The sequence below is a fragment of the Notamacropus eugenii genome, chromosome X, assembly GCF_028372415.1.
Source record: "Notamacropus eugenii isolate mMacEug1 chromosome X, mMacEug1.pri_v2, whole genome shotgun sequence".
NCBI classification, from domain to species: Eukaryota; Metazoa; Chordata; class Mammalia; order Diprotodontia; family Macropodidae; genus Notamacropus; species Notamacropus eugenii.
In genome coordinates this window covers 1031955-1045414 of record NC_092879.1, presented here as the reverse complement: position 1 = coordinate 1045414, position 13460 = coordinate 1031955, and the positions used below count along the sequence as shown (strand labels likewise).

Genomic DNA, 13460 nt, shown 5'->3' with positions numbered 1-13460 from the left:
CCTCTCCACCCCCACCTCGCCTCCAGATCCTCCCAGCCAGCACTTGGGGTCTGAGATTCCAATGCTGCTTCCCAGCCTCAGGGCTTTGGGCGGGGGCAGGGCTGCTGTTCAGTGTGGGATTAAGTTCAGGCGCTCAGGTCAGGGCAGGGCCGCCTCACAGGCTCCGTTCCCTCAGGGGGGTTTATGCAGAGACCTTCAACAATGCATCTGGGCTCCTGCCTGCTTGGGGAGCCCTGGTCTGCTCCTGCCTCCGCTGCTGCCTCCTGAGGGGGCCTGAGTTATGGGGGCACCCCACTCCCCTCTCGACCCACCAAAGAGACCCTCTCACCGACCCTTGTCACCTGTGGGTGGAGGGACCCACGCGGCTGCTGGAGATTCTGTCCCTGAAGCCTGCTCAGATCTGCACCACAGTGCCAAGGCAGGGTTGGGCTCTGCTCTGGGTCTGGGGCGTGAGGGACCTTTTGGGAGAGGTTTTCAGTCTCTCTGGAGCAGATATCTCGTCTGCTCCGTTCTGTGGCTTCTGCTGCTCCAGAATTCTCCAGTGGTTCTTTTTTTTACAGGTATTTTATGGGCAGTGGGTTCGGAGGTAGCGTATGTGTGTCTTTCTACTCCGCCATCTTGGCCGAAAATAGCACCTTTAAAAGTAGATTAACCCAAATGGCAAAAGAGGTTCAAAAAGCCAATGAGGAGAAAAATGCTTTAAAAAGCAGAATCAGGTAAATGGAAAAAGAGGTTCAAAATCTGACTGAAGAAAATACTTCTTGACATATTATAATGTAGCAGATGGAAGCTAATGACTTTATGAGAAACCAAGAAATTAAAAAACAAAAACAAAAGAATGAAAAAATAGAAGATCATGTGAAATATGTCATTGGAAAAGCATCTGACCTAGAAAATAGATCCAGGAGAGGCAATTTGAAAATTATGGGACCACTTGAACGTCATGATCAAAAAAAGAGCCTAGGCTTCATCTTTCATGAAATTAATAAAGAAAACTGTCCTGATTTTCTAGAACCAGAGCACAAAATAAAATTGAAAGAATCCAGGGATCACCTCCCGAAAGAAATCCAAAAAGAGAAACTCCTAGGAATATTGTGGCCAAATTCCAGAGTTCCCACATCAAGGAGAAAATATTGCAAGCAGCTAGAAAGAAACAATTCAAGTATTGTGGAAATACAATCAGGATAACACAAGATCTAGCAGCTTCTACATTAAGGGATCGAAGGGTTTAGAATATGGTATTCCAGAAGTCAAAGGAACTAGATTTAAAACCAAGAGTCACCTACCCAGCAAAACTGAGCATAATGATTCAGGAGAAAAATGGTCATTCAACGAAATAGAGGACTTTCAAGCATTCTTGACAAAAAGATCAGAGCTGAAAAGAAAATTTGACCTCAAAACACAGGAATCAAGAGAAGCATGAAAATGTAAACAGGAAAGAGAAATCTCAAGGGACTTAGTAAAGTTAAACTGTTTACATTCCTACATGGAGAGATAATATTTGTAACTCTTGAAATTTTTCCTGCTATATGCATAGTTGGAAGGATTATACAGACACACAAACACACACACACATAGACAGAGACAGACACAGACACAGAGTCAGAGACAGAGAGTAGAAGATCAGTTGAATAGGAAGGGATCATATCTAAAAAAACAAAATTAAGGGGTGAGAGAGGAATATATTGGGAGGAGAAAGGGAGATATGGAATGGGGTAAATTATCTCTCATAGAAGAGGCAAGAAAAGGCTTTTCTAATGGAGGAGGAAAGGGAGAAGGTGAGAGGGAAAAAATGAAGCTTACCCTCATCACATTTGGCTCAAGGAAGGAATAACATGCACACTCATTGGAAATGAATGTCTATCTTACATTACAGGAAAGTAGGGGAGAAGGGGATAAGCAGAGTAGGGGGAATGATGGAAAGGAGGGCTAATGGGAGGAGGCAATAATTAGAAGGAAACATTCTTGGGGAAGGACAAGGTCAAAAGAGAGAATAGAAGAAATGGGAGGCAGAATAGAATGGAGGGAAATATAATTAGTCTTGCACAACATGACTATTGTCGAAGTCACTTGAAAAACTATACATATGCAGTCTATATTGAATTGCTGGCCTTCTCAAGGGGGATAGGTGGAGAGGGAGGAAGGAAAAGAAGTTGGAACTCAAAGTTTTAGGAACAAATGTTGAGAATTGTTTTTGTATACATCTGGGAAATAAGAAATACAGGAAATAGGGTATAGAAATTTATCTTGCCCTGCAGGACAAGAGAGAAGATGGGGATAAAGGAAGGGAGGGATGTTAGAAGGGAGGGCACGTTGGTGGACTGGCAATCAGAATGGAGGACGCTTTTGGGTGAGGGTAGGGGAGAGATGGAGAGAATACTTGGAACTCAAAATTTTATGGAAATGAATATGTAAAACTTAAAATAAATAAATAAATAAACAAGTAAATAAGTAAACAAACAAACAAACAAAAGAATGAATAAATGAATAAATGAATGAATGAATGAATGAAATGAAAATGTCACAGGGGAAAACATGGACTTTTATTGAAATAACAGGCTTTCATACATTCCTGATGAAAGCCTAGAGCTTCATGGATGCTTTGAAATGAAAACACAGCATTCCACAGAAGGCAGCCAAGGCTCCCAGATGGAATTCTGTCTAAATTCACTTCTGGAGCTAGAGTGCCATCAGTGATCCTTTCCCAAGCATCATCATGCCAACCTAGACACCTCAGGAGAGTACTAAAGTGGAAGGTGGACACAAACGGAAGGAGAGGGAAGTATTCTGCTGAGCCCAAATGCTCTCTCTGCTTAGTGTTTCTGGGACCTCAACCTAAGGAGAGATACTGGGGAGATAGACAAGGCCACTGGAGAGGGAGGAAGAGTTGTCTGGACTTTTACAAGCACATCCTATCAAACTAACATTTGTTAATTGCCTGTTGTGTACACGCTAGGCAGTGTGATCAAGAACAAATCCTTTGACCTTTGCATTTTTCACCAGGTAAAATTAAAGGTTATCCAACATTTGTTATGTTATCCATCTCATTACTCTCATACAAATTTAAGGTCCTTTCCCCTTCCTTTGTAGAGACTTAAAAGCCAAATTCTGACGTCTCCAGGGGCACCTGTGGTTTGGTGGCAAATGCTGCTCTGGAAGGCAGATTTATATTCTGAAAACAAATCCAGCTGCTTTGAAGTCAGAGGACCTAAGTTCAGTTTCCACTTATAAGACTTGACACCTGTGTGACCATGGGCAAAAACCGAACCTTGTTTGACCTCAGTTTCTTCTCTGTAGGTTAGAGATCAGGGAGGTCACCAGTGTGCCTAGGATGATGCCTGTTTTGTTCCCTGACGAATGCCTTATAGCAACAGTAGTTTGCTTTACATGTCTTCTTGTGCATACTCTTCTGTAGCTTGCATCTACGTGTCTCTTCTAGTGGGTATCTCCTGATATTTTGTACCCCCTGGTGATTCAGATCTGCACCCAGATAGCAGTCAGGAACAAAGCTGGGAAGAAGCTTTCTCTTCCTTGTGGCCTGGGGGTCATAACGGAGGTGTGATACGGAGCTATCTTTCTGTGTATCTCTGCTCTTTAAAATGTTCTCTGAACGCCTTGAGAAGGACCCCCTGTCGTGAGGCAGCGCCGCGTGCCTCCCGTCCCCCAGGTGCCTCCCTCCCCCATGTGCCTCCCTCTTCCCGCCTATGCCTGCCTCGCCCAACCAGGGGGCTGGAATTCCCCACAGACGCCCAACTGCCCAACCACCCAACCGTCCTCGTGGTCGCCCTAGCTTGCACTGACCTCGTTCTGGTGGTGACGGGCAGAGACCCCCCTAGACCATTCTCAGCATGACTGACAGCACAGAGCACCTGATCCTTCCCCTCCACCACCTCCTCTTCCTCTTCTGCCTTCCCCTAGATGATGACCTTGGGGACAACCTCGGAGATGACCCCGAAGATGACCCGCAGCCTTGAGCTACCAAAAGAGACATATTTTGACCTTTCTCCTCCTGCCTGACAGTCCAGAGATCCTCTTCCTCCCACCCACATCCCCACCCCCTCACTTCCCCACTCCCTCACCCCCCCACTCCTCCATCTCCCCCCCTTGCTACTCCCCCTACCCCTCCCTCTCACCCCCTCCCACTCCTCCCCCCACCCCACTAAGTTTAATACATTTGTTCTGGTCTCATTTTCAGTGAAGTTTATTACTGTTGTCTATGATTACTTTCATGATCTATGCATCAGGAAGTTTGTTCCTAAACCAAGTCACCACAGTTATCTGATCTGCCACGTGTTGAGGAAAAGTGCCTCCCATTAATTTGAGAATTCATTGTGTTGGAAATACTGGGAGAAATGGGAACTCTTCTTTCACTTCCTTCGGGTCTGGATTTAACTGTGAAAAGACTGAAGTGCATAGGTTGGAAAAATCAGGAGAGGATTAGTAACTGAGTTAGGGTGGCAACATTTTAAGATTTCAGGATGTAGTCCGTGCTGAAGTGACAGTGCAGTGCTGTGACTTCATTTAAGTACTGGAACCAGCAAAGGAAAAGATTTTGATAAACCACTCAACTAGATGTAGTCTAAAGACTAAGTAAGGTCAGATAAAGATCTGGAGAATCCTGTCCACTCACTTTTCAGAATAATCTCTGGGAAGCCCACAGTACATATAATACAATGTAAATGCTGGATATGGTAAATATATGTGTGTGTTTATGTATATGTATATTGGTTATTGTAATCAGTGATTATTGTAAAATATGTTAAATTCTTTCTTCTGCTGTTCAAAAAAATAAATAAAATGTTTCCTGAAAGCAACACCATGCTGAATTCAGATTTTTAATCTGCTGTTTCCATTTTAAGGGTAAAGTTGCGCCACTCAGATTCTAACCTACGTTTTCTTGTTCCTTATTTTCCTCCTTCCTATTGTTCCATACTTTTCTTCTCAGTCTATTTATCATCCTCTTCCTCACACCTGTTTTACATCTTCCCAATACCTTACCCTCCTACACCTTAATTTACCAGTCCCTCCAAGAGTTGCTCCGTTGTCCTCTCCCCCCACCTTATCTGCTTGACCTCTGATTTCTTTTTGATTTTAGAAGACGTATACGTACGTACACACACACACACACACACACACACACACACACATATCTATTGATGTCTCTTTAACCCATTCTCCATGAGAGTTTCCAGAACTACATACCCTCACCCGTACTGCCTTATTCTGTATCAAATTTTCACTTTATCCCTCATTTGTTTGACATAATTACTCATGTTTATCTCTTCATAATTTTTAGTCATCCCATCATACTCAGCTCAGCAAGTCTTTTCTTTCAAACTACTCAAATAATGACAATCATAACAGCACTACTAATATTTTCTAATGTAAGAAGGAAACTATTTGACCTTATTGAATACCTTATAATTGGTTGTTAATTTCTATCACATACTTTTCCTAGATGTTATAGGATGAATTTTCCCTTATGTTATGCGGTTTTTCTCACAATAACATGAAAGTCTTTGAGGCCATTAAATATCCTTTTATTTTTCATTAAGGATTATATTTCACTTACCTGGGTAAGTTAAACTTAGTCAAAACTCCAACTCTTTTGCTGTATAAAATATGAACATCTATGGTCCTTCAGTGTAGTAACTACTAAGTCTTTCATATACCTTATTGTGGCTCCATGATAATTAAATTGACTTCCGTTGTTGTTGCTGCTTCCAATATTTTCTGTTTACTATGGGAGCTTTGGAACTTAGCTATGACATGAGACTGCAGAATCTCTTACAGAATATATATAAAGATGGGACATATGAGCACTGATATGAATACTTAGGCAGTATAGGAGAGAATTCCTACATTCACTACATAAGGAGGACATATTAATGCTCAGATGAATGAATACATAGAGAGAAGAGATAAGTACTTGGTAAGTACTTGATCAAGTCCGTGGCCAATGGAATATAGGAATACACATTTTTGAGGCAATGTTTTAAAGTGTTCCATCATCCTTTTCCGTAAGACTTTCCCTAGGAGGTAAGGTTCTCTGCCTGTCTTGCCTTTGGCTACCCTATCTCTCCACGTCCTAAGTCACTCAGATATTGCTGAAGGCACTTTTGAGACTTTCCTTTGTGTCCTCACCTGGATTTCCAACTGAAACAGATTAAAATTCATTATGGAATAATTTATTATGTGTTCACAAATGTGAGTGTTGAAGATTAGGGGTAAGTCTTTCTGTGCATGAGTATATGGGCTTGTCCCAAATTCATCCCTCTCAGGGCTCCATCATTGGTGCACCAGTGTGTGGAAAAATGTGGGAGTGTGTTTCTGCATGCCTCTGTGTGTGTACCTGTGTTTATGTCCTAACTTCCATCCCACGCCCTGGACAATCATAGCTACCACATTAGAACAGGTCAGATTGGAGTATACTTTAATGGAGACCACCTCTTTCTCTGCAGTGTCTGCCTTTGGATTTCTACTTCTTACAGTATTTTCTCCAGTCAGTTTGGCCTATTGATGAATGTTTATACCTTTGCTGGTGAAATTGATCTCTTATATCTCTGGCACGATTTTTACAAAAACTTAGATTTGGTAACTGCTTCTAGAAGCTTCAGGTTATTTTGAGGAGAGGACAGTCTTAATGATAGGTGTCCACGAGGTGTATATGTGCAGGTTGTGGGAGAAGGAATCTTTCCCTGGTGGGCAGAACCCTACTGACATGCCCAGGGTCGGAAAGGAAAGGGCGCGTGAGTTTTCAAGGGGTCATTCCAACTTCTTTTCCCATCCCTTATTCCAAGAGCAGCCATCTGAAACTGAAAATTCCCACCTCTATTCTGTGGATAACCTGCAACTTCCTTCCCATCAATGAAAGTCCAACTGCCACTCAGTTCACCTTTGCCAAGCAGTTCTGGATCCCTGCCTCTCCATGGCTTGCGTCCTTTGGCCAATGTTTTGCCACTGCTGCCCCATTTAGCATGTCTTTCTTTACTTCCTTCTAAGTTTTCTATTCCTCTGTGCTGTGCATTCTTTAGTTTGTTTTCCCCTCCCTCCCATGAAGACTACAATTAAGAATCGATATATATATATATATATATATATATATATATATATATATATATATATATATATATATATATATATGTACATATATATTCACACACACATATGTATGTGTGTATGTATATATAATGTATAAATTTATGTATGTATGTGCATACATACATATATCTACGAATATACGCTCATAAAAATACATTTAAGACACTTCTATGCTTATTTCTTCCTATCTGTTTCTCTGAAGGTGGATAGCATCTTTCTTCAAAAGTAGAGGCCTTTCCATATTTTTCTAAATCAGTCAGCTCAGCACTTGTTTTACCACAGCAATATTCCAACACATTTACAAGTATCTGAGACATTGTCTAAGATAAGTTTCTTCATTCCTTCTGTTCTTGCCTATTTAGGCTTTATGTATACAAGAAAATTTTAATTTAAAATAGTCAAAATTATTCTTTTTTACATTTCAGCAATGCTCTCGCCTTCTACTTTAAGGTCTGATACTGCTGAATGTATTTCTTTTACATCTTTTTTCTCTGCTGTCTTTGAAGATCCTTACTGTTTTTTCTTCCAAATGAACTAGGTTATGATTTTTTTTTCTAATTAAGTAAGACAAATTTTTAACAATTTAATTGGGAAGACATTGAACTAGTAAAAATAGTCACTTTAAAAATTACATTGGCTTTAACTACCCACGAAGAATAAAGAGTTATCAGAGTTTAACTGTATAACATATATTTTATGTTTATGTCCGCATAGTTCATAAATCTGTTTCAGCATATATTCACTTACGTACTTTACACTGTCTAGAGCTTTAACTGGTCTTAAATAATATCAAATAATATTGCTTACAATGTAGTTTCTCTAGTTTTCACTTTTGATTTAATCTATTTTAACCACAACCTTTTCTGAGCTTATGATTATGTTCCCTGCTTTTTTGCACGCTAAATTGAACTCCTGCTCTTTATTTTGTCTTTCTGTGTCTCTCATTTTTATACTGTTTCCTGAAAGCAACCTCATGTTAAATTCCAATTTTAATCAGTTATCAATTTATATTTTATGGATAAATTCATGCCATTCACATTCTGATCTACAATTACTTGTACTGTATTTTCCACCCTCCTAATTTTCCTTGCCGTCTTTGTCACCCTATTTATATATTTTTGTCACCCTATTTATATAACCCTCCTCACTCTTCTGTTTCACTTCTTTCCACTATGGTGCCATTCCATTCCTTAACCTACTGACCCCTCTAAAATTCTCTCCCTCATCCTCTCCCCTCCCGTCCTATCTCCTTGCCCTCTTATTTCTTTCTGAATTTAGAAGACATGTATGTATGAATGTATGTACCTGTGTGTGTTGTTCCCTCTTTAACTCATTCCACTTGAGAATAAGATTACAGCACTACCTGCCCTCCGTCCTCCTAGTTAGTTGTGTTTCAGTTTTTCCTTTTATGCTCCATTTGTATGAGATGATTACTCCTTACTGTATTTTCCTACAGTTTTATTTTTAAAATCTGCCTAGGCTGAGGAGCCCGAGCTGTGCCAGGAGCTGCTGCCCACTGACCACTGCTCATATTCTCCTTCCTGGACTATCAGGACCTCATCAGCTGCAGCTACATGAGCTGACGATTAAGCCAGCTATCAAACCATGATCCTCTCTGGAGAAGACAAGAAATACTGGCTTTTGTCAGAGGCAGAAAATAAGCAGAAGAACAAAAGTTGATAAGCTCTCCTCAAAGACACTTATATTGATCTGGGAAGACATAGTCAAAATTGTGGTACTCTTAAAAAAGCCTGGGATGACCTGGAAGACACTTTGGGCAGAGGTGTCCAAGGATGATCGGATGTCTGAAAGATAGCATGGAGGAACGTGAGCTGAAAGACGTGGAAATGCAGACTGGGTACAAGCTTCCCAATGACTACTCCTGTTCTTTTCGGATCCGCAATGGGCAGAAGGTGGTGGTTCCCAGGTTGATAGGAAGCATGGCCCTCTCCAATCACGACTGCTCCGAGGATTTGCTGGACATCGACACGGCTGTAGGTGGGTTCCAGCAGAGGCAGGGTCTGAAGCAGTGTCTTCTGCTCACTTTCTGCACACACTGGGCTGAGTCACTATATGGCATTGGAAAGTGTAGAAGGCCGCAAAAAGTATGAGATCTTCTATCAGTGGTCAGACCAGATAGCTCGGAATCCTTCAACAATTGTTATGTTTACTACAGGTGCTTGTATTCGGAATGGTTTACCTCTTATGTGCATAATATTGTAACAGGGGGCTACCCTATCATCAGAGACCAGATTTTCAAGTATGTTCATGGTAAAGGATTTGTGGCAAAAACTGAAGACATCACAGTATCTGTGTGCATGTCATTTCTCCCCGAACTTAGCTCTGTTCATCTGCCTCACTATTTCTGCACTTACAGAATCAGGACTGAGATGTCTAAAGATACTCTTCCTGAAATCTTGCAGGTGTTTAAAATTACATATTTAAAGTTAAAAAAAAAGAATCAGCCTATCATTCTCAGCTTAGCACGCACTTTTCTTTCGAAACATCCAAATAATGATGACAATTATAAGTGCACTGCTAATATTTCCACATAAAGGAAGTGAACAATTTTACCTGAGTCCTTTAAAATTGGTCTTGAGTATCCACCACATTTTCCTCCTAGATTCTATATTTTGACTTTTCAGTTCTGGAGATTTTCTTGTCACAAAAACCTGAAAGTCTTTGAGGTCATTAGATATCCATTTTTTTCATTGGGATTATGTTTACTTTGCTGGGTAAACTGCCCTTGGACAAAACTCCAACTGTTTTGCTCTATATAATTTAATTTTCCAAGATATAAGGTCTTTTATACTTGTGTGTACAACTCCATGATATTTAAATTGATTTTTTTGTGTTGCTTCCAAATTTTTCTCCATTCTCTGGGAGCTTTGAAATTGGGATTTGATATTCCTATAAGTTTTCTCCTGAGATCTCTTTCAGGTGGTGATCCAAGAACTGTTTATTTTTTCTACTTTGCCTTCTTGTTCTAGAAATTCAGGGTAATTTTCCTTGATGAATGCTGTGACATTGCACCAGGACTCTTTTTAGTATCATATTTTTCAGGTAGTCTGACTATGTTTACATTATTTCTCCTGGATTAGTACTCCAGAACAGATGTTTTCCTGAGGAAATATTTCACTTTTTCTCCAATTTCATTCATTCTTTTGATTGTGTTTTATTATTTCTTTGTGTCTTACAAAGTTATTAGTTTCCTTTGCCAATTCTAGTTTTCAAGGAATTGTTTTCTTCCTTGACTTTTTAGTTCTCTGTTTCCATATTGTTGTGCACCTTTTCATAATTTTCTAGATATAATAGATAAGTTTCTTGGATTGCTCTTATTTTTTTCTAATATTCCTCAATCTCTTATATTTTATACTTTAAGTCCCTTTTTAAGTCCTTCCAAGAACTGTTTTTGTGCTTGAGTTCATTTGATGCTTCTGATTGAAAAAGGAGTGGATTTTTAGGTCCATTATCTTCCTCTGAAGATGAACTCTGATCTTCTCTAGCCCCATAGAAACTAAATGTGGATAAGTCTTTTCTCCTTTGCTTACTCATTTTTAATTATTTATTTATGTAGTTTATTTTGTTTTGGTTTTAGCAGCTATCAGTGTAACCAAGTTATAGTCCCAAGGTATGGGGAATGATGCCCCAAGCCTCAAGTCCTTCTTACTATTATTTTCAGAGGTCTTTCTCTGGGCTCAGACTTGGACTCTCCACTCCTAAGTCATGATTGGGGCTCTTAGCCAGACTGTCCTTCAAATCATCTTGTTCCCTGAGGTCCCTCCAGTGGCTGCAAACTACAGCTGTCCTCTCTGTCCTAGAACTGAAACCAGGGCCTCTGCTCCCCTGCCAGTGCCCACAGCCGCCAGGGTCCCTGCCCATCATTACTGACATCACCAGGTATGTGCTAGCTCCTTCTGCATGCAGCCACAACCCAGGACATGTCAGCACAGCTGTGCTTGGTGGCTTTCAATAGTGGACGGTCCTTCAATCTTTTCCTACTCAGATTTCAGACTCCCACACTGTCTAGGAGATGAAAATTTCTAAGACTGAGGCAGCTTTTCCACCAAGTTGCCTCCAGGGCTTATTATTTGTTTATTCAGAAGAGTGGGCTTAGACGTGTTTGCACTTCACTCAGACCTGAAGGTCAGATCTTTCCTGGGGTCTTCTCAAATGTCCCAACAGGACAAATGCCTCACCTCATGCTTATTTCTGACCCTCTAAGGCCATGATATGTCCCATTTTTGTGTAGGAAATTTGGAGAGTGAAAAGTTTTTTATCTACTCTGCCATCCTCCCAGAATCCTTTCCCCTTTGTGAATTTAGTAAGAACAGAATGAAAGGCTCAGATTCAATCCAGCTCAGACTCTGCGTAACTGGGATTTTATCTGGCCCACTTGTGAATGCAAGCTTTACAAATACTTAGGCTCCTTAAGACCCAGCCCAATTTGGCCAATGTTTCATAAACTTTGTTTTCTTTGGCTTTAAGAAGGCTTGAGTAGAATTCATTCGAGCAAGACTCAGCGTGTCTGTATTTTGCGGTCCCTAGCACCCCTAAATCTCTTCATTTATGGTTCCCTGACTGGGAAAGCTGCTAATCTCAAGGTCGTCTGCAAGACTGGAAGTTATGGAGAAACCCTCTTTAAAGGAGATTGCTTTTGCTATGAACGTGGGCTGTTCCCATAATCAAGAGACAGTGTGTATATTTGGAACAGGAGACTTTGGAAGATCACCAGGCAATAAGATGTTCCAATGTGCCTACTGTGTGATCTTTGGAAGCGAAACCCAGGGCTATTTGGTCTGCACCCTAAAAGAGTTGAAGTCTTGAGCTGTGCAGAAGGTGCCCAGAGGTCTGATCTTATAATTGTAGCAATCCACAGAGAACATCATAATTTTCCTACAGAGTTAGCAGAGGAACCAAAAGGAAAAATATTGGTGGACATCAGCAACAATCTTAAAATTAATCAATATCTTGAATCCAATGCAGAATGTCTTGGAGAACTGGTTCCAGGAGCCAAAATCTTGAAAGCGTTTAACACAGTCTCAGCCTCGCCTTTCCAACCAGGCAACCTGGGTGCAAGCAGGCAGGTATTTGTCTGTGGAGATGACAAGGAAGCTAAGCAGTGAGTGATGGATATTGGTCATACCCTTGGTCTTACTCCAATGGATCAAGGATCTCTCAAGGCAGTCAAAGAGATTTAAAAGTACCCCCTTCAGCTCTTTGCAATGTGGAAGTTCCCTCTATACCTCTCTGCTGCCTTATGTATTTTCTATTTTGTTTACTCTGTGTTAAGAGAAATCATCTACCCGTACATTCATGAAGAGAATAACAACACATTCTTCTTGGCCATTTTGATTCCAAATCATATCTTCCCAGGGTTGGCTCTCAATCTTCTTGACTTGGTTTACCTCCCTGGGATTATTGTTGCAATTTGATACGGAGGTACCGAATATAGCCGTTTCGCAAACTGACTTGACCACTGAAAGCTTTGCAGAAAACAACTCGGACTTGTGACATTGGCCTTTACCTTCCTCCACATCATGTGCACCCTTATGATTCCTATTCGCCATTATGTCAGATGAAAGTGGAACAACAGTGTGATTAGTCAGATAAAAACCAATAAGACCAAGCCTTTTAACGTGACCAATGCCTGGCTCGGTGATTCTTTCCTAGCCCTGGGCATACTGGGACCTTTTTTTATTTGTCCTTTTGGGAATCAGTCCTTGCTATAGGTCAGCAACATGGTCAAGGGGAGAATTTCGATTCATCCAGTCCAAACTCGACTACCTGACACTGATCTTATGTACAGCTCACACAGTTATGTTTGGTGAAAAGAGATTCCTCAGCCCTTCCATTCTCAGATGGTGCCTCCCTTCAATTTATGTGCTAAGTCTCATCATCCCTGTATGGTGCTGCTCCTGAAGTTCATCCTGGTAATGCCGTGTTCCGTCCAGCCACTTACACGGATCCAACAAGTTTGAGAAAGAAACTTCAAAGCCTCTAAAAAAGCCCAGGTAGGAAATGGCAACACTGGGGTGTGAAGTTGCTGACAACCAGTTAGTTCATCATGTCATTTTCATGGGGACATCTCAGCAATGGATTTGAATGTCTCCTGTAGAGTGTGCTTTTGTTTCCTAAGGCTTCCCCTTCTTCCTCTCTCCAGAGTATAAAGAGCAGAAAGGGGGCAGGATTTTCTGCTATGTGGACCCCAAGAAACCACTGGTCTTCTGGGAGAAGGGATCCGCTCCTCCTTTACTTCAGCTTTGATGACTAGATATGCACGACGTTTGATCTCTCTCTCTCCCCTCCTCACTCTACTTACCTCGTCACCTCAAAGGTTCCATGATTTCACTGGGCAA

The 13460-nt window shown here is 41.0% G+C and overlaps 2 pseudogenes; both read left to right on the top strand.

The window, feature by feature from the left end:
* Window positions 1-11369, top strand: part of LOC140515780 (F-box only protein 3-like) — an 82884-nt pseudogene extending 71515 nt beyond the window's left edge.
* A 358-nt stretch (window positions 11370-11727) lies between these two features.
* On the top strand, window positions 11728-13142 carry LOC140516236 (metalloreductase STEAP4 pseudogene; annotated as a pseudogene).
* The last annotated feature ends 318 nt before the right edge of the window (window positions 13143-13460 follow it).